General features: G+C 43.5%; 1 protein-coding gene across 3 annotated transcripts in view; it reads right to left on the bottom strand.

Moving 5' to 3' along the window:
* The window catches only part of THRA (thyroid hormone receptor alpha), a 286,969-nt gene that overhangs the window by 97,337 nt on the left and 168,720 nt on the right, over positions 1–20,912 (bottom strand). The window lies entirely within an intron of this gene.

A 20,912-nucleotide genomic window follows, 5' to 3' on the forward strand; every position in this document is an offset into this window, starting at 1 on the left:
CAAAATATAAAATACCTCCAGATTCTCAGTGTAACAATATTCATACTTTGGGAGTGAAATTCCAGTGTGTTTTTATCACCCTTGCCAAATTTCTTGTTTTGCACCTATAGTAAATAAAACAAAATAGGCTGCATGCAGCTGTCTGTAAACGCACTGCTAACATTTGTGCTACTGCTGTGTGAACAAGTCCATAGCAGATAATGAGCGCGTTTGTTTAATTGCATCTTCATTATGAATGCGTACAGAAGAGGTAAGGTTAGAAAAGCACACCTTACTACTAACTGGTGTAGCTGTTCCTCCCATGCAAGGAAATAGGACATCTAAAGCCCCATATACACACGGGCCAAATATAGGCTGAAATCAGCTGGTACAGTAGATACCGACCAACATTTGGCCCCTGTGTACAGGTCATGGTTTGACAGAAGCCGATCTCATGACCAACTTCTGCTGAACGAACATGCTGGAAAACCAGCAGCCGATTGGCATCCGAACACAATAGCACAGCTGGGGGATCACTGTACTAACATTGAATAGTTAAAGCAGTTGTATACCCTTATATACAACTTTCACCTACAGGTAAGCCTACATTAAGGCTTACCTAGGAAGGGAGTCACCGTTCTAGGTGGGTCTTGTGAGCAATTAAGGAACCTCTCAGGAAACAGAGGTGCTGGCAATGAACAAGGCAAATGTAGAAAGTTGGGAGAAGATGGACAGCCGCACTCCAAAAGAACTTCGGAAAGTTGTCTTTATTCGATAAAATTAGACATGCAAAACAAAGCACGGCCACAAAAGGGGACAGCCGACATGTTTCGCACTATGTCAGTGCTTAGTCATGGCTTACCTGTAGATGCTTGCAATATCTCCTTAACCTACATGGTTAAGGAGATATTTGCAGAAAATCGGGCACCGATGTCTACGGCGCATGCACACCGAGTGCGCCGGGTCTTGAATGGGAGCCTGCTGAAAAGTGCCGAAAATGTGCGCATGCGCGGGGATCGTGCCGTTGCATGCGAATGCGTGGGAGTGACGTCATCGCCGCTCCAGCCAGTCACTCCGGGTATCATGGCGGCGGCAGAGGAGAGGAACGAGGGTCGGTGCGGGTTCTTCAATCTAAGGTAAGTAATTGATAATGAGCTAGTATGCTAGTCATACTAGCTCATTGTGCCTTTGCCTTGCAGGTTTTATTTTTTTGGGGGGTATACAACCGCTTTAATACAGGGACCTCCTCATGAGCCGCTCAGTTTTTTTTTCCGTATAACCCACTAGGCTTAAAGTGGTTGTAAGGGCAGAAGGTTTTTTTTATCTTAAAGCAGAGTTCCACCCAAAAATGGAAATTCCGCTTTTCGGAACCCCCCCCCCCCCCCCTCCGGTGTCACAGTTGACATCTTTCAGGGGGGAGAAGATACCTGTGTAATACAGGTATTTTGCTCCCACTTCCGGGCATAGATACCCGAGCCACCCGCGGGTATCTAAGCCCCTTCCCCTGCTGTCTTCTATGAGACACACAGGTCCCAGAGAACAGCAGGGACCAGTGGTATCGCACAGCGCGAGTCACGCATGCGCAGTAGGGAACCAGGAAGTGAAGCCGCAAGGCTTCACTTTCTGATTCCCTTACCGAAGATGGTGGCAGCAGCATCCGACAGCCGAGGGACTGATCGGCTTCGGGTGTGACATCGCGGGTGCCCTGGACAGGTAAGTGTCCTTATTTTAAAAGTCAGCAGCTGTTTTGCCATCTGTGACTCACCCTCCTGATTGGCTGAGAGTCATTGCCTCCCGCTGCTGTCAGTTATATAATCAGGAGACAGAGGGGGGTGGGGCCAAACCGTGGCTGTGTGTGTGAATGGACACACAGAGCTGAGCTTGGCTCGGGTGCCCCCATAGCAAGCTGCAGGGGCCAGGAGCACCAAAGAGGGACCCGAGAAGCGGAAGATCAAGGCTGCTCTGTGCAAAACCACTACACAGAGCAGGTAAGTATAACATGTTCGTTATTTTTATAGACTTCATGCACACAGCTGTACAACATGCAGAGCCTGCGTAATCACTCTCCCAGGATCCGCAGCTGGCACGTACAATGGTTATGCACATTGGAGGTTGCATAAGGCACCTGCACAGATGCTATGAATGCAGACAGTGTGCATACGTTCGTGTGCATGCCTTATGCAATCCCCACACAAATTCAGATACAGCTGCATATACTTAATTTATCTTTTTGGGCTGCTGTGCGCAAAAGCTATGGGTCCTGGAAGACGGATTACAGATAGTCTGTATGCTGTATGGCTGTGTGCTGAGCCACAATGGCAGACAATTGGCTGCAATGTAGCTCTGCCCTTTTCCATTGTCTTCCCAGTCAGGGCACGCCTGACATTTCATGGCTAATATGCAGACTAGGGGAAGGGTGAGACCATGAATGCTCTGTTACACTTTAACCCAATATACCATACTACAGGTTTGCTTTAAACAGTATTTGGTCTTCTAGTTTACTACAAATTCACAATTACAATTAAAGGACAACTGAATGCTGAAAAATGTGCCCAAAAAATGGTGGGCAGAGGGCAATGGACTAGTCAGCAGCCATGCCTACAATCTCTCAGCAGCTGATCTTTTCCCCATTACTGACTTATCATGACTTATGCTGCACAGTGTCTCAGTACCTTTTCCCATCTTGGTAGAGGCAGGGCTTTTCTTCCTCATATTAGAGCCTCCAGCAAGGAGAACAAGCAGCACACTTAATCTCAGTCCAAACCTCCTCAGGGCAGCAGTGCCTTAGTTCTCACAAGGCAGATATACAGCTATGAAATTGCAGATATGGGAGTGCCAAGGAAGATTTACAAACCAGAAAGTGCTCTTCTATATTCCAGGAGAAATTCCAAACAAAAGATATGCCTTTCTGGAAGGGGACTTCTAGTTAAAAAAAATCAATTATAATATTCTTGTTTTAGCCAATGCTCCACACCTTTTTATAGATATTCAGCAACTGGTAATTGAAGCCTAACTCTAGTAGGCAAATAGCTGAATACATTTTTGAAATACTTAAACGTAAACTGTCCTACATTCCAAAGAATGTAAAAAAAAAAAAAAAGAAAGAAAAGAAAAAACGGTTAGTGATTCATACACTATTTAGTTAGTAGAGCACTGTGTATAAAACTGCCATTTTTGTTTTCACTAAAATATATTTTTTTACTTTTATTCTTAGTGTTGCAGCATCTTTACAGCGACTTTCTGTCTACAAGCATGTACACGCAATGGTTGACATTTCTCAGGATTTCCTGATGGTGACAGCAGTGGGGCCATACCTGTATAATGTGTATTGGGAGTTTGTAAGTGATTTTAGTGATCAGGCTTCCATACTCTTTAAGGAAATACGGTGCCGCCACCTCCATGCCTACTGTCTAGATAGTAAAGAAAAAGAGCAGCAATGCACAGTTAAGGCTAGGAGCACAACCTAAATTGTAGAGAATAATCTGTAGTAACAGTGATCAATCACTACATATTTGGAACAGATGTCTCCCTATGGATTAAAGCATAAAATTAGCATGTAAGTAAGTAGCTTGTAGTAGCAATTACCAACACATTTGGCGCATTATGCAGTCATTAGAGATTAATTGCTACATGCTACTTATGTGCTTCACTCCATAAGAAGCATTTTTTTTTTTCAATATATAGCAATCCATACTCCATCCATACTACTAATTAATTGCTAGTGATTTTAGTGGTGCGATTATACATCACTTGAAAATTCCCAATGTTATGCTAGCCTTAGTTGTCTACTTTGCTCACTCTGCTCTCTACTTCTGTCAGCACATACATCAAATCCTGACTGGCTAGGCCAAAAAAATGCAGTTTTGTATTCCTATGTAAATAATTAAATAAAGAAGCGGTTCTTCCATTTCCGGTCTCACTACAAGGAATTACAGGAGGAGAATATCAAGAAAAATGTAAGTACTGATGCTAGTTGCACATAAAAATGTATTTAATTATTTACAGAGGAATACAAAACTGCATTTTTTTTTATAAATACAACTGCTGTAAATTCAACAGCTAATTAGTAGATCTTTAAAATATGCAGATAAACATGCTGTGTGTTTCCATTTTACTTAGAAAATCAAGAGAAAATGTCATCTACTGTGCCTCACATCAAGGACTGGGTTACCAAAAAGAGCCATCCGATGAGAATGGAAATCCTAACGGTCCATCTCCATAATTACCAGGACCAATACAATTCTCTATGGATCCCCTCCATTCTCTTTATGGACACACAGGCATTCAAAACACTCAATATGCAATAATGAAAGGCCACATACCTCTCTGCCTGGCCCTCCAGCTTACCAACTATACTGATATATTGGCCAAAGCGTCAGCGAGGACTATGATGTAGATCAGGGATATGCAATTAGCGGACCTCCAGCTGTTGCCAAACTACAAGTCCCATGAGGCATAGCGAAATTGACAGCATCAAGCATGACACCCAGAGGCAGAGGCATGATGGGACTTGTAGTTTGGCAACAGCTGGAGGTCCGCTAATTGCATATCCCTGATGTAGATTGTGGCCTACTGCACCATGCACACACCCTCCCCCACACTGCCCTCTTACTTCTTGCCCCCTCTGTCTGCATTCTTGCTTGGGCTCCCTTGCCACTGTTCCCAGCAGTAAGGTGCTTGGCGTTTAACACTTTATATGATCCCCTTCATTGGGAGTGTTCAACCAGATAATAGCACTGTACAAGTTGATTCTTATTGTGTTTTTTGTAACATCTTCATGACTTTTAATTGAGACTGCCTTCTTTATTGTCACCGTTTTATTACAAAAAGAACTTTGAAAAAAAATGTCAATGACCAGGGGTGCCCACATTTTGTAAACAACTATTACCGCCAATGCAGAGATGAAAGTTCTGCACTAAAGGGCAAGGTCCTCATTCCCTCCTCAACACCTCTGACTCATCAGCTATAAAGAAAACTATTCAAGTGAAAATATGACTTTAAGGAGAGAAAAGGTCCCCTGTATCTAGTTTCACTCCTTTATGCTGTTGCTATTATGCTCTAAAAGGCACACGTTTGTTTGCTTGTGATAAGCACAATATGGCAGGTCACATCAGGGCAAGGCTTTATTTCCACATGCAAAAATGTTGCTAAGCCGAGGACACACTATAGGCAGTGACCTTACGTACAATTCTAGAAAAACAACATTTCACATTCGTGACTGATCAAGGACTAAAGCTGTGCTGTTTTATGCGTTAAACGTCAACTCCAATCACATTCTTTCCCCCGGTTCTGGAGAGAGTAGGGAACCATTGGAACCTTAAGTCAGGCTCATTCTGCGGCCTGTGGTCCTGCGTACCCTCACTTCACGAGGTGACAGAGATATGAAAATGACAGAAGAAGTTACCTTACTCCATATTCCAGGGTGGGGTTGGGGTGTGACATCTTACTGCCTCAGGAGCAATTCAACATGGACAAGCAGGCAACTTCTTCTGGTTGTCAGCAGGACCACTAATGGCAGATTCTTTCATCTGACATCAACCTAAAGCCTAGTACACACATATTGAATGTTGGGCGACATTCGGCCCGTGTGTACTGAAGTCGGTCCAACAGAAGCTGGCAGTTCGGGCGGCTTTTGTCGAAGGGGCATGACCGGAAAAAGGTCTGCCGACCGGCTCCCGATCGTCTTTCTTAATGGAGTGTTCTGGTGGGGGGGGATAGACGCAATACCACAGCAAGGGAGACCGCTATACTAACGTCAGATAGTTAGTACAGCAGCTCCTCCTGGGCTGCCAGATGTTTTTAGTTCAGTGGGTTAAACGAAAACTACTAGTGTTTACCGTGCATAAGAAAAAAAGACTGTTGTATTGCCTGCAATATCTTCTCTAGGGCACATTTCTCAAAACCATCAGTAGCGGTCCTCACTAGCGCAATGCTGAAACCAGCGCGATTCCAGTGCCGGTTCCCACATCGCACAGAACTCACAGGCAGTTTACACGTCACAAGTTAATGACACCCCAAGATCGGTTCGCATTTCGCAGTGCGAACTGCCAATTCGGACAGATATCGGATCGCATGGGTGCTTCCCATTCTATTGAGGACAAATAAAAGGGTCCTGCACGGTCCAAATGCGATGCAAATTCAGCTATACAATCTGTATGGCTGAATTTGCATCGCACAGACATTGCATGTGATCTGCACAGCACAGCGGATGTCTGACATTGCAGATGTGTGAACCGGCACTCGATTCCTGACAGAGCAGTCCCCAAGAATCTATAGCTATAGTCCTATAGGATGTATTGCCATTTTCTCGAAGAGACTCCGAAAACCCCAAACTTGGGGAGCACATGGTATTAAAAATAAAATTTTCAAACTTGCTTTCCCTCCCCAATCATTCTAAAATGAATGCGATTACCTCTTGATACACGGTGTCAGATTAATCCACCCACTTTCCCAGATCTGAATACGTGCAGCTATTTTCCTTTTATTATGTTATTATTTGGTATGACTCCCTGATTAAATGACAGGTATAAACAAATAAATGGGTTATCTGGCTTCCTACCCAGCAGGGAATTCTAGGAAAGGCTGTTTGATGAGTAAGTATAGTTCACACACATAGGTGACAGCTGCGGGAAATAGAGCCTGTCCCTTAAACGGCAGAGTGACACAGACCGAGAAAATATAACTGCTTTCATTTGTCTGGCACAATCCCACAAGTTACATAACTGTGTCTGTGGTGATGACACAACAGAAGTATGCATTTCAGGCTCCTCAAAGCCAGTTTAAAAAAAGACTGCAGGCTTTATTTAATCATGTGCTGCAAAGAACTACGGTAGGTTGTAACCCGCAGTAACTTGCTATGAGTTTTCACGAAATAACAGCATCCTAATCCTAGCATTATCTGGTGAACAGGGATGGTCTTCAAGAAGAGGATCCCAGCACAAGAAAGGGGCTAAAGCCCAAATCTACCTGAAATCTAAACAGAAAAAAAATCCCTGTATGTGCATCATGGACCCACTCCTCGGGGGTCTTCATCATGGCTCCCTGCACTCATAGTACAAAGCACAGATGTCACTGGTGCTCTCTGCGTCTTTGAGGACTGCCCATCGCTGAAGAAGAAATAGTGTCATGTGCCCAGCCTGAAAAAAGGTTTAGTATATAAAGAAGAGGGGGGGGGGGGGGGGGGGGGGAAGGAAAGGTGGAATTGGCCCAACTCCAGACAAAACATTTTGTTATTGCTGCCTATATGCCTTCCTGTCCGCATTTCAAAGGGACAGAATGAAAGCATAAAAACTTCTCAATGAAATGACAGAAATGAAAACTTACCTTGTCGCTACTCGATCCAAAGCCAAAAAAAAGTTGCCATTGGGCCTTAAAGAGGATGTCCGCTGATAAAAAAACATTAAAAGTCAGCAGCTACAAATACTGCAGCTGCTGACTTTTAATATTAGGACACTTACCTGTCCTGGAGTCCAGCTCCATCCGCAGCAGAGAATGAGCGATCGCTCGTCACTCTGCTGCCCCCACCGCCATCCTCGGTGAGGGAACCAAGAAGTGAAGCACTCCGGCTTCACTGCCCGGTTCCCTACGGCGCATGCGCGAGTTGCGCTACGCCTGCCGATTGGCTCCCGCTGTGCTCTGGGAGCTGAGTGTTCCCAGAACACAACGGGGGGGGAGGACGGGAGGTGACGTCCTGCCCGCAGTCTTCCCGCAGACTGTGGCCGGAAGTGGGTGCAAATACCTGTCTTTAGACAGGTATCTGCACCCCCCTCCCCCCTGAAAGGTGTCAAATGTGACACCAGAGGGGGGAGGGTTCCGATCAGCAGGAGTTCCACTTTAGGGTGGAGCTCCGCTTTAAGTTAACATTCATTTAGAATTAGTGAAAGCCTAATGCTGGCCATACATGGCTTGAATAGTGTAAGGGGGCCCAATGCTGGCGATACAATGGGTGTAAAAAAAAAAAAAATCACTCCCCTCCTTTAAAATAATATTTTGTTGCTTTGCAGCCTGAAATGAAAAATGGACACAGTTTGTGTTTTATCCAGCTGTATTTACTCAGTGCAACTTATCACATCCAAGTGAAAGATATAACACCAACGTGTCAGAAAAATAATAATTCAAAAACCGATTCACTGAGTTGGAAAAAGGATCACCCCCTCCCAAAAATGACTTGTAAACTCAATGAGGTGTAGCTAATCACCTTCTCAATGGCACGCAAAGCCATTTGACTTTCAACTGTGATCAGCTGTGGTGATTTTGATTAGCTCAGCACGAAAAAAAGCTTTCTTGGAACATTTCAGTCCCTGGTAGTGCAACTGAAGCAAACAATTAACTATGGGTGGCAAGGCACTGTCAAAAGATCTCGGGGGTAAAGTTGTGGACAGGCACAAGTCAGGAGATGGGTACAAAAAATATTTAAAGCAAAGGTTCACTATCAACTTGACCTTTTTCAGACCAGCTCCGTATTTACTTCTACATTGCGCTATCCTATTTTTAAAACGAGTTCCGTATCTTTATTCTGAGGATAATAGCAGCCACTTCCTGCTATCCCTCCCGCGGGAGTGGGCATGTCTCCCTTTTCCTCAGCGGCCCAGTGTTTCATGGGACAGGATCGCAGTGTCTCCTGGGAGCAGAGTGTGACGCTTTCCAGGAGACGATTTCTAACACACAATGATGAGATATCGCGAGATTTCATCACCCTTTCATCAGCTGCAGTGCTCTTTGTGAGCTAGAGCTGATACTACTGATGCTGTGGCTACCGTCACAACGGGGCGTGCACTTTTCATTACGCCGGCTGTTGTGATGGCAACCATGTAGTGTTGACGGCGCCACTCGCCGTCAACACTGCCCATGCGCGGGATAGAGTGGTGAATCCCGGAAGTATTTGCTTGTGGGCTTCAGAGTGCCCACAAGCAAGATGGAACCTTACAGTAAATTTTTTTATAAATTATTTTTTACACCCGAATGTGCATGCGGATGGCTATAAAAATCAGAGACGTGAGTACAATGATAACTATATTAAAAGCGGTAGATGCACAGATAAAAAAAAAAAAAACGATTTCCCGCGGAACCCCTGCTTTAAAGACTTGATCAATGCATAGAAGCACAGTGAAGTCTATTGTTAAGAAGTGGATGGTATTTGGTACAGCAAAGACCCTCCCTGGATCAGGACATCACTCCAAACTGGACAAAAGAGCCAGGAGGAAATTGGTCAGAGAGGCTACCAAGAGGCCTACAGCAACTCTGAAGTAGTTGCAGGAATTTATGACAAAGAGTGGTCATTGTGTGCATGTGACAATATTAATTCTCCACAAATGTGGCTTGTATGGAAGGGTTACAAGAAGGAAAGGCCACATGCAATCACAGCTGAGCTTTGCCAAAAAACACCTTGAAGATTCTGAGGCCACCTGGAAAAATGTGTTCTGGTCAGATGAGACTAAAATTTCATTATTTGGACTCAACACCAAACGATATGTCTGACAGAAATCCAATACAGCTCACCATCCAAATAACACCATTCCTACAGTAAAGCATGGAAGTGGTAATATCCTGTTATGGGGTGTTTCTCTGCATCAGGGACTGGAGCACTTATCAGGATAGAAGGAAAAATGGATGGGGAAAAATACCAAATTCTTGAGGAATATCTGCTGCCCTTTGCCAGAAAGTTGTCAATGGGAAGGTGGTTTACCTTCCAACATGACAAAGGCCCAAAGCACACAGCAAAAATTACTATACAGTGGTTGAAAGAGAAAGTGAATCTCCTTGCATGGTTTTGGCAGAGCCCAGACCTAAAACCCATTGAAAATCTGTGGAATGACTTGAGCAGTTCTGCAAAGATGAGTGGGCAAATATAAGTCTAGACGTGCAAAGTTAGTAGAGACATATTCCAACAGACTAAAGTCTGTAATTAAAGCAAAAGGTGGCCCAAGAAAATACTGACACAGGGGGGTGATCCTTTTTCCAACTAAGTGATTCCGTTTTTGATTTTTTTTAAATGTTTTTGTGACATGTTGATGTTATAAATACAGCGGGATAAAACAAAAACTGTGCTTATTTTAATGGGGAGTGATTATTTTCTATAGCCACTGTACATGGCTCGAATAGTGTAAGGGGCCCGAATGCTGGCCATACATGGCTTGAATAGTGTAAGGGGGCCTAATGCTGGCCAAATTTTCTATCTTAATGTGTATGTCTAGCCTAATGGCACAGTGTAACTCTCAATGCAGGGAGCTCTTAGCAGTCTAATTCTAATGCCGCGTACACACGATCGGTCCATCCGATGAGAACGGTCTGATGGACCGGTTTCATCGGTTAACCGATGAAGCTGACTGATGGTCAGTCGTGCCTACACACCATCGGTTAAAAAAAACGATTGGGTCAGAAAGCGGTGACGTAAAACACAACAACGTGCTGAAAAAAACGAAGTCCAATGCTTCCAAGCATGCGTGACTTGATTCTGAGCATGCGTGGATTTTTAACCGATGGTTGTGCCTACTAACGGTCATTTTTTTTCTATCGGTTAGTTATCCATCGGTTAAATTTAAAACGAGATTGCTTTTTTTTAACCGATGGATAAATAACCGATGGGGCCCACACACGATCTGTTTGGTCCGATGAAAACGGTCCATCAGACCGTTCTCATCGGTTAGACCGATCGTGTGTACGTGGCATTAGTGTCAAAGCTCTTAGCAGACTAATTCTGTTACACTAATTGGAACTTTGTCTGACTGGTTGCCGCCCATTAAATATACCGTATATACTCGAGTATAAGTCAAGTTTTTCAGCCCTTTTTTAAGGGCTGAAAATTGCTCCCTCGGCTTATACTCGAGTCAGTATACCTGTCTGATCACGGGCGTCCATTTTTCAAAACTCACGGCTTCCTCCAGGTCCGCGATAGGCGTTTGACACTGTGTTTTCCGCTACCGCCGATCACGGAGGTCCTCTCATCCTCCGACATTCCCAGCAGACACTGTGTTCAGTGTTCCGCCTATCATGGACGTCCTCTTGTCCAAGGATGAAAGAAGGTCCGTGATTGGTGCAACACTGAACACAGTGTCTGCTGGGAAACTGAGTTTGAGGATGAAAGGACATCCGTGATAGGCGGTAGCGGAACACAGTGTCAAACGCCTATCACGGACCAGGAGGAAGCCGCGAGTTTTGAAAAATGGACGCCTGCAACTCAACAGGTACACTGACTATCACGGGAGAAACGGGACCAAGAGGAAGCCGCAAGTTTTGAAAAATGGACTCCCGCGACCCGACAGGTTCACTCACTATCACGGAAGTAACAGGCACAGTAAGAATGGGCACAGTAAGGCTACAATGGGCACAGTCAGAATGGGCACAGTAAGGCTGCAATGGGCACAGTAAGGCTGCAATGGGCACAGCGAGAATGGGGACGGTAAGTCTCAAATAAGTACAGTGAGAATGGGCACAGTAAGGCTACAATGGGCACAGTCAGAATGGGCACAGTAAGGCCGTGTTGGAGAACACATTAATACATTGATGCGATAACTATATATATTATAGGTTATAATAGTGTATATACCGTGTTTCCCCGAAAATAAGCCCGGGTCTTATATTAATTATGCCAACAAAAGACACAGTAGGGATTATTTTCGGGGTAGGTCTTACTATGTAATTTGATGTCTTCTCTCCCCCTCTCCCTCCCTGCCTGTCAGGAATCCCCAGTTTGAACTGAGTTAAAATGCTTGTAAAATCCTATAATCCACTCTATTACAGTATTATATAATGTACAATGTGTGCGTTTCTGTAATATAATTGTGCCAAATACCTTCTTTATAGTGCCGCTCTGTGCTTCTGTTACCCGCCGGAGCTCTCTTCCCCCGCAATTATATTACAGAACCACACACATTGTACATTATATACTACTGTAATAGAGTCGATTATAGGATTTTACAAGCATTTTTAACTAGGGCTTATTTTCAGGGTAGGGCTTATATTGCAGCCCTCCTGGAAAATAACGCTAGGTCTTATTTTCAGGGTAGGTCTTATTTTTGGGGAAACAGGGTATATTATTATATCGCATTCTTCAGGTTGCAATGGGCACAGTGAGAATGGGCACAGTAAGGTTGCAAATGGGCACAGTGAGGTGTGCAAATGGTCACAGTGAAGCTGCAAATGGGCATTGTTGACCCTCTTTTCCGCTTACAGTAGCTGCTGCATTCTCACCCTAGACTTATACTCGAGTCAATACGTTTTTCCATTTTTTTGTGGTAAAATTAGGGCCTCGGTTTATACTTGAGTATATACGATATGCTGGCTGGTTGCAGTGAACTAGCTAAAAACATAATGCAAGAAGGTTCTATATTTGACATTTATGCAACTTTGATTTATTTAACGCCTATACAGTGCAAAAATACTCAGCAATGGCTTATAGAGAATCCTGAACTGTTTACACCTGTCCCCAGAGGAGTTTGCAACCTAATGACAAACCCATTTAAAGTTAATTTGCCTACCATAAAATGTTTGCATGCTAAGGAACTGATCATGCGATGACTATATTTATATACTATGGGCTAGATTCAGCAAAGAATTACGCCGGCGTATCCATAGATACGCCGCGTAAATTCAAAGCTGCGCCGGCGTATCTACTTTCTGTATTCAGAAAGCTAGATACGCCGACATTAGCCTAAGATCCGAGTGGCGTAATTCTATTACGCCGTCGTATCTTAGGGTGCATTCTCACGCTGGCCGCTAGGTGGTGCTTCCGCTGTTTTCGGCATAGAATATGCAAATTACCTAGTTACGTCGATTCACAAACGTACGTGCACCCGGCGTTCGTTTTTTAAGTCGTTTACGTAAGGCTTTTTTGGCGTAACGTTGTGCCTGCTTTTATGAGGCGCACTCAATGTTAAGTATGGACGTCGTTCCCGCTTCGATTTTTGAATTTTTTACGTCGTTTGCGTAAGTCGTTCGCGAATAGGTCGAAACCAATGACGTCCTTGCGACGTCATTTGGAGCAATGCACACTGGGATATGTACACGGACGGCGCATGCGCCGTTCGCACAAAACGTTAATCACGTCAGGTCAACACACATTAACATAAAACACGCCCCCCTTACACATTTGAATTACGCGCGCTTACGCCGGCCCCATTTAAGCTACGCCGCCGCAACTTACGGAGCAAGTGCTTTGTGAATACTGCACTTGCTCCTGTAAGTTGCGGCAGCGTAGCGTAAATACGATACGCTGCACCGCCGTTAGATTGCGCGCCCCTACCTGAATCTAGCCCAATATATTCTCTTCTAGGGAAATGCTTTAAAGCAGATCTTTATCCCGAAACACAATGCTCCCGACCTCTCCCTCAGCCACGTTTGAATATTTGTGCTTCCCTATTTTCTTGGTTCTGCAGGGCAGGACATCCCCCTCTCTTGTGTAGGTGAGAATGACACTGGGCTTTGGGACTAGATAGAGATCGGCACACAAATGTCCCTTATCATCAGTATGTGCATCGATGTGTGCATATTAACAGTTTTCTTTTCAAGATGATGCGATATACTGCCCATAGATGGATTGAAATTTGGTGGGTTCAGCAGGGACTGGCTGAATTTTAATCCATGTGTGGTCACTGCAGCTGTCAATCTACCTATCGACTTTTTTTCATCCGCCCTGTCTGGAAAAAAGCTGCTTGACTAGCAGCTGCAACCAATTGTTGCAGCGCTGATCTGTGTATTCTGAAGGTGGAGGAGTCTCCCCGCTGTCAGAATACAATAGTGCAATTGGGAGGAATCCTCCATCCACAGGAGAATCCCCATGATAATACTGATGTAATATACTATATAAATATAAAATATACCATAAAAAGTTATATACTGCATGCTAGGTAAAATTTAAATTATTTTTTATTCAACACTAACCTGCCATTTATGTTTACTGGCCATATGATAACATTAGAGCAGGATGGCAGCAGCCGTCCATACCCCTGAGCCTCCTCTTGTTCACCTCTGTTTGAACAGTTAAAGTTCTCACTTTCGGGTGTACTGCTCCTGTGCAGAGTCCAGGAGGAAATGATTAACTCTTTCCTGACAGCACTGCTCTGTTTGATCAGCCTCTGCATGCTACAGAGCCAAGACTCAGGAAAGCCCAAACTCTACATTTACCACTTATCTGCCATTTTCGGAGAATGCCATATAAAACATATCACATTCCACACATAATATAAAGAGGCAGCACAACTTCCATATCATTTGCATGCTTTATATGGCATAAAACAAGGCAAATCAAATACCTTTGTTACTCAGTGTCCACATATTTGCAGCAAGTGTAGGAATTGTGTATGGAAATATAATTATCCATACACAGGAATCAGCTATTGCTCTATATGTGTTATGATAGTTTCCAGTAACAGTCTGTGATTGCGCACTTCGTTGGCTCCTGATGCAGACCCTCCTACGCCTAGTTTGACTTTTACTTTGCAGGGAATTAAAACAGATTGAAATCAAGTCAACTTTAGGTACTTTAAAGCAGACCTTCAGTCATTTTTTCATCTATTAAATCTTCTGTCTTTGTTGTTTTAACTTTGGATAGTAAAACATTACATTTCTGCCAGTAAATACCTTATACAGCCCACTTCCTCTTTCTTGTCGGGTCATTGGCCTAGGCTTATGACATCATGCACAGCTCTCTCTCTCTCTCTCACTCTCCTGAGAGTTTGCCAGGAATAGATGGGGGGGGGGTAATTTATAAGAGGACCAATGAGAGCTGCAGAGCTGGAGGTATGCCTCTGTGTGTCTGTGTAAATCCAAGAAATGAACAGGCAACAGCTTAAGCTGCCCACAGTTAAAATGGCTGCAGCCAGACTCAGTGGAGGGAGATTTCTGCAGCATATTTGACAAGTACAGAATCACAGTATATGTAAAATAATGTGCAAAGTGGTTGGAGAGAAGCTTCAGAAGGGCAGAGATGTTTTTATTACAAATGATGTGAGCAGACTGCAGTTCCTCTTTAAGAAGCAGTATTATTATGAAAATTATTTCTTATCCTAGGTCCACGTTAAAATTAGTTGTAATCAATGGACGAGCGAGGACAATTCTTAAGAGTGCCGCTGGTCCCAAAGTGCAAGATGCCAAATTTGGAGCTTAATCTTTAGCTTTAGTTAGTAATACTCTCTACAGCAATGTTTCTCAACCTTTTTTCAATCAAGGCACCATTTAGGCTGGGTCCACACCATTCCGCATGCGGCTCCCAGCAGTGGTCCGGGATGTCCTGGATCACTATTTCAGGTCCGATTTCAGACACATTTTTGGCTGAATTCGGAGCTGAAATGGACCAAAAGTGCAGTGCAAATTCGCACTGGAGGCGCAGCGGAGATATGTGAACCAGCTCCATAGAGAGCCGGTCAAAATCTCTTGCTATTGTAAACTGGATGTGGGGAACTCGCATCCAATTCACAATGGTGTGTAGAGAGCTTAAAGGGGTTGTTTTTTATTTTCTAAATAGGTTACTTTAAGCTAGTACATTACCTTTTCCTTCCATTTCCCTTCTAAATTTTTATTTGTATTTGTTTTCTTTGTCTGAATTTCTTACTTCCTGTTCCTCCTCAGTAAGCTGTTCTAAATGACTTTCCACCGCTCGGATGATGGTGGAAAGCTTACTGAGGAGAAACAGGAAGTGAGAAATTCAAACAAAGAAAAAAAACATTTAGAAGGGAAATGGAAGGAAAAGATAAGTGAACCAACAATGCACTAGCTTAAAGGAACCTATTTAGAAAATAAATAAATGATGGAAAAACTGAAACTATGGACCAAACATAACCCAGCAACATCCACATTTGTAGGACACCCAACGTTAGTGATTTATTCTTCTAAAGCAAATAAACCTTTGCACACTGATACTGACTATTATTCCAACATTTCCCCTCTCACTCAGTTTATTGCCCTCACTAAGCTAATGTGCCCCAGTACTGGCGGAGAGGGGCAAACAAGGATGCTGTGCAGTAGGGGGGGGGGGGTTGACAAATATTGTTTTTTTCAGGGCCGATACCGATTTTCAGCAACCTTTCAGGCCAATAGCCGATAACAGGTGCCGATATTCTGTACATCACTGTCACCTACCACCGTCTCCTGCCACCAGATGCTGAGTGTCACTTGCCGCTGTCACCCAGATGCAGCATGTCACTTGCCACTGTCACCTGCCACACATATGCAGCTTGTTACTACTTACACTACTTCTGGCAGCCTCTCCCTTCTAGCTTTGTCTGAGCGGGTAAACTTCCACATACAGGTGGTGAGAGATGACGTAATTACCTCACTAGTCACCCATGGCTGCTGCTTTGTCAAGAGCAGACTTTGCAGCCATCTCTCTGCTCCCGAGCGCCGCGCAGGGACAGGAGGAGGAGGTCTGACCAATATCAGTATGTTTCTGACTGATACCGATTATTTGAAAACTGGGAATATCGGACCTCAATATTCGGCCGCTTAGATAAAATCGGTCAACCCATACTGTGCAGGCACCTGACGTCTTTCTTATCAAATGATGACATCATTGGTTGATAGGACACCAGTGGCTAGGAGGATGTATCGGTGCACAATAAAAACCTGTGGCTTTGTGAAACTAAAAGGCAGGCTTCATCCACCTGCTGGCTTGTATACAATGGGCAATCTTTTGTCATTTTGCCAAGGCACCCCTGAAGAAACCTCAAGGCACCCTGGTTGAAAAAGGCTGCTCTACAGTATACTGTAGTTCTCTGGCAAGCACTGTGTAATATGTTAGCCAGTATAGATAAGTGACTTTGGGGTTCTCTGGAAAGCACTGTGTAATATGATAGGCAGTATAGATAAGTGACTTTGGGGTTCTCTGGAAAGCACTGTGTAATATGTTAGGCAGTATTGATAAGTGACTTTGGGGTTCTCTGGCAAGCACTGTGTAATATGTTAGGCAGTATTGATAAGTGGTGGTGGAATTCCGTTCACACAAAATTTATTTTTGCCACAGATCACTTCTTATGAACTTCATCATTATTAACCTTTTCTTGGATTAATTTTTGACGTTGTTTATTCTTATTCATTTATTTTTTATATGTTATTGATTAATTTATTGCCACATATATATTGTTTCACTTTATCACTTGTAATAGCACTGTACCTGGGTTGTATGTTTGTTTTTACTTTGGGTATCTTAAAATATTGGTACTAGCAGCTTTTTTCCACACACGTGTGTGGTCTTCTTTCAATATTATTTTGATTTATTGTTAGCGCAGTGTTTTTTCCTCCTTTGGAGGGAAAATCTTTTTGTTTGTAGTATTGATAAGTGACTTTGGGGTTCTCTGGAAAACACTGTGTAATGTTAGCCAGTATTGATAAGTGACTTTGGGGTTCTCTGGAAAGCACTGCGTAATGTTAGTGCTATATAAATAAGAACTATAAATTTACTGGTGACAGATTGTTCCATGCTTCTAGCCTGTTGGACTTCCGAGCATGCTGAGATGCGAACATGACGCCGTGCCCTGGCATGAAATTAATGATTCTCAAGCCACCTACATTTTCAAAGCTTGTATTGAACTGAGCAGCAAGCGTCAGGTTGCCTTAGGGGCCTAAAGTGAAGATAAGCACAATACAATAACACAAGAAGAGTTGCAATGTGATTTCGACCTTTGTTTTCAGCAGCAGAAGGTTATACTGGCAAGCATGTAGAAGCCATTGTACTGTTAAGGTATACTACTGTATATCTGTATGCAAAGCCTATAAACCTGCAAGTGTTAGCTATTGCTAAGCATGCAGGAATCCTGAACCGGTAAACTAGAAATAGACGGCTGACAGCTCAGAACGATGCCTCCCATCTCTGTGATTTGGAGAAATAAGCCAACGTGTAATTACAACAGTTCCTTCCTGTTAGTAAAAGACAGTCATTCAGACCATCCATATGTTGCCTAACCCTAATTTAGTTTTCAGAAGAAGTGGCTGGTAACCTCCACATATAAAACTTACGCTAGTAATGTACTGTAAATGTTTTTATAGTGGGCCAAACATTTATATAACTCCAGCGTCCCAAGTTCTATTTGTATCTAAACTAACCCTATAACATATTGCCATCCCAGAAGAAAACAACCCCACATTTATAGGTTCCTCCAGCTAGAACAATTCTAAACACTTTTCATCATCCACATATGATATAAAGGGCAGATCTCAATCACAAACAAAAACAGCTCTGCTCCTATGATCCAAGAGTAGTGTGTGTAAGTCATAACGATGGAATGGTCGGAGTTGGCACACGCACAGTATGACTCCAATCATTTTCAAGCAGAGCGGCACAAACCAAAACATTACTCTGAGCTCCAACTTAAAAAAGTACATTTTTTTCCAAGCTACCACTGTGTGTAGACCGATGCCTACAGTACGCATTGTAACCCACAGCAGCCAATCAACAATTCATTTCATTGACCACAATAAGTCTATTCTGAAAGGGACATGACAGCAGAAAACTACATTGGTTGCTATGAGTTGCTTACACTTCGCACTCCTTTTTTTGCATTTAATACTGTCTTATAAAAGAGCGGCATACATTAAAAAACTCACCTTACTTTAAAATCTGAACAATAATTACATACACTATATTGTGAAAAGTATTGTGACGCCTGCCTTTACACGCACATGAACTTTAATGGCACCGATGTCTTAGTCCGTAGGGTTCAATATTGAGTCGGCCCACCCTTTGCAGATATAACAGCTTCAACTCTTCTGGGAAGACCGACCACAAGGTTTAGGAGTGTGTCTATGGGAATGTTTGACCATTCTTCCAGAAGAGCAATTGTGAGGTCAGGCACCGATGTTGGCTGAGAAGGCCTGGCTCGCAGTCTCCACTCTAATCCATCCCAAAGGTGTTCTATTGGGTTGAGGTCAGGACTCTGTGCAGGCCATTGTTCCTTCCCCCCAAACTCACTCATTCATGTCTTTATGGACCTTGCTTTGTGCACTGGTCCAAATCATTTGGTGAATGGGGAATTATGGTGTGGGGTTATTTTTTAGGGGTTGGGCTTCGCTCCTTAGTTCCAGTGAAGGGAACTCTTAAGGCATCAGCATACCAAAACATTTTGGACAATTTCATGCTCCCAACTTTGTGGGAACAGTTTGGGGATGGACCCTCCTTTTTCCAACATGACTGCGCACCAGTACACAAAGCAAGGTCCATCAAGACATAAATGAGCACGTTTGGGATGGAGGAACTTGACTGGCCTGCACAGAGTCCTGACTTCAACCCAGTAGAACACCTTTGAAATGAAGTAGAGCGGAGACTGCGAGCCAGGCCTTCTCGTCCAACATTAAGTGTCTGACCTCACAAGTGCTCTTCTGGAAGAATGGTCAAACACTCCCACAGACACACCCCTAAACCTTGTGGACAGGTTTAGGAGTGTTGCAGCTGTTTTAGCTGCAAAGGATGTGCCAATGTTGGTCCACCCTTTGTGTGTAAAGGCAGGTGTGCCAATACTTTTGACAATTATGTTTATGTCTACATCTCCTAACCTGCAAAAGAAAACTAGATTTCCTAGCACAAACATGACAGCACAGTCTTGGGTAAGCTCTGCATCCCCTTCCCATAGCCTTCTGTGCAGTCAGTAAAAATAAATAATGATAGGGCCTCCCACTTTCATTCATACCGGATATACGGATCATTTTGCATTTCTTACCTTACACAAAGTCCCCACAGGTTTCCTCTCTGTTGGATGACCAATTCCCTGAAGTCACTTTCTTTAACTAGTTGTTTGACTGGCACCCCACTAACATTGCATACAATGCAGGCCCGGGGTCCTGTACTGTAAATGATGACATTGAGTGTCCATCCACATTCCAAACAAGGCGAGGAAAAGGCAGATCCGTCAGCTGCTACAAGATGAGGTGTAAGGCAAGTATTTATCTTGATTACAACCTCCTACACTAAATAAGCATTATAGCGTGTGTGTTTTTGGGAGGATGCATTGTTCATGTTTTTCAAGTTTATCTTTGTATATGAAGCGAGAACAACTGACCTTCAAATAAAATGCTGGCTGCCTGGCTTTCATGTTGGCCCTCTGAGTTACTAAACAAGAACAAGTATTCAGAATAGGACTTCTGACTTTGCTTATCCAATTACTCATTGTGGGTCAGTGACACAGAAAGTACTGAACCAAAGGGTCAGCATAACAGCCAGGCAACTAGCATATTTATAAAGATATCAATAATGGTAGCCTCCATGTTCTTCTCTGGAACTGAATACTTTAAGGCAGGGGTCTCCAAACTTGTCAAACAAAGGGCCACTTTATTGCCCTTCAGACTTTAGGAGGGCCGGATTGGGGCCAGCAAGGGAAGAAAATGTCACGGGCCCGGCATCAGTGAGAACATATATGGCCTCAGGGTTGGTGGTCAATAGGAAGGGGCGTATTCCCCCTATTAGTAGGAGGAATAGTATCCCATCATTGGTATTAGTGGATAATATAGTGCCCCATTGTTGGTGTCAATGGGAGGAATAGTGCCTCATGTCAGTGGGAGGAATTGTGCCCCAAGGGCCAGATAAAGGCAAGCAAAGGGCCACATCTGGCCCTCGGGCCGCAGTTTGGAGACCCCTGCTTTAAGGAGCAGCAGGCATAGAATTGTCAGCAGGATTCCTTGCTTGGACTTCTGCATAAGCAATGAGCTGTGTGCTGAAGAATATTGCTCACTTATATTCCATTATTAAAATATTCCGATAAGATCCTGAAATATTTGCATAGTCCATAATCCAAGAATGTCATTATAAAATGTATATATGTTGTCTTGAACTTGTACTGAACCTGTACTGATTGATAGAAATATGGAGACTGCCATTGCCGATCTTTTTCTAAAAATGCAAACTGCTTGGCTGCCTCTGTATTTCATACTTTCTGACTCACTGAATAGTAATGAATGCACAGCCGGCAAAGTCAGGGAGATGACAGAAATCCCAACCTGCATACTTGTCAGTG

The sequence above is a fragment of the Rana temporaria genome, chromosome 12, assembly GCF_905171775.1.
Source record: "Rana temporaria chromosome 12, aRanTem1.1, whole genome shotgun sequence".
Lineage (NCBI taxonomy): Eukaryota > Metazoa > Chordata > Amphibia > Anura > Ranidae > Rana > Rana temporaria.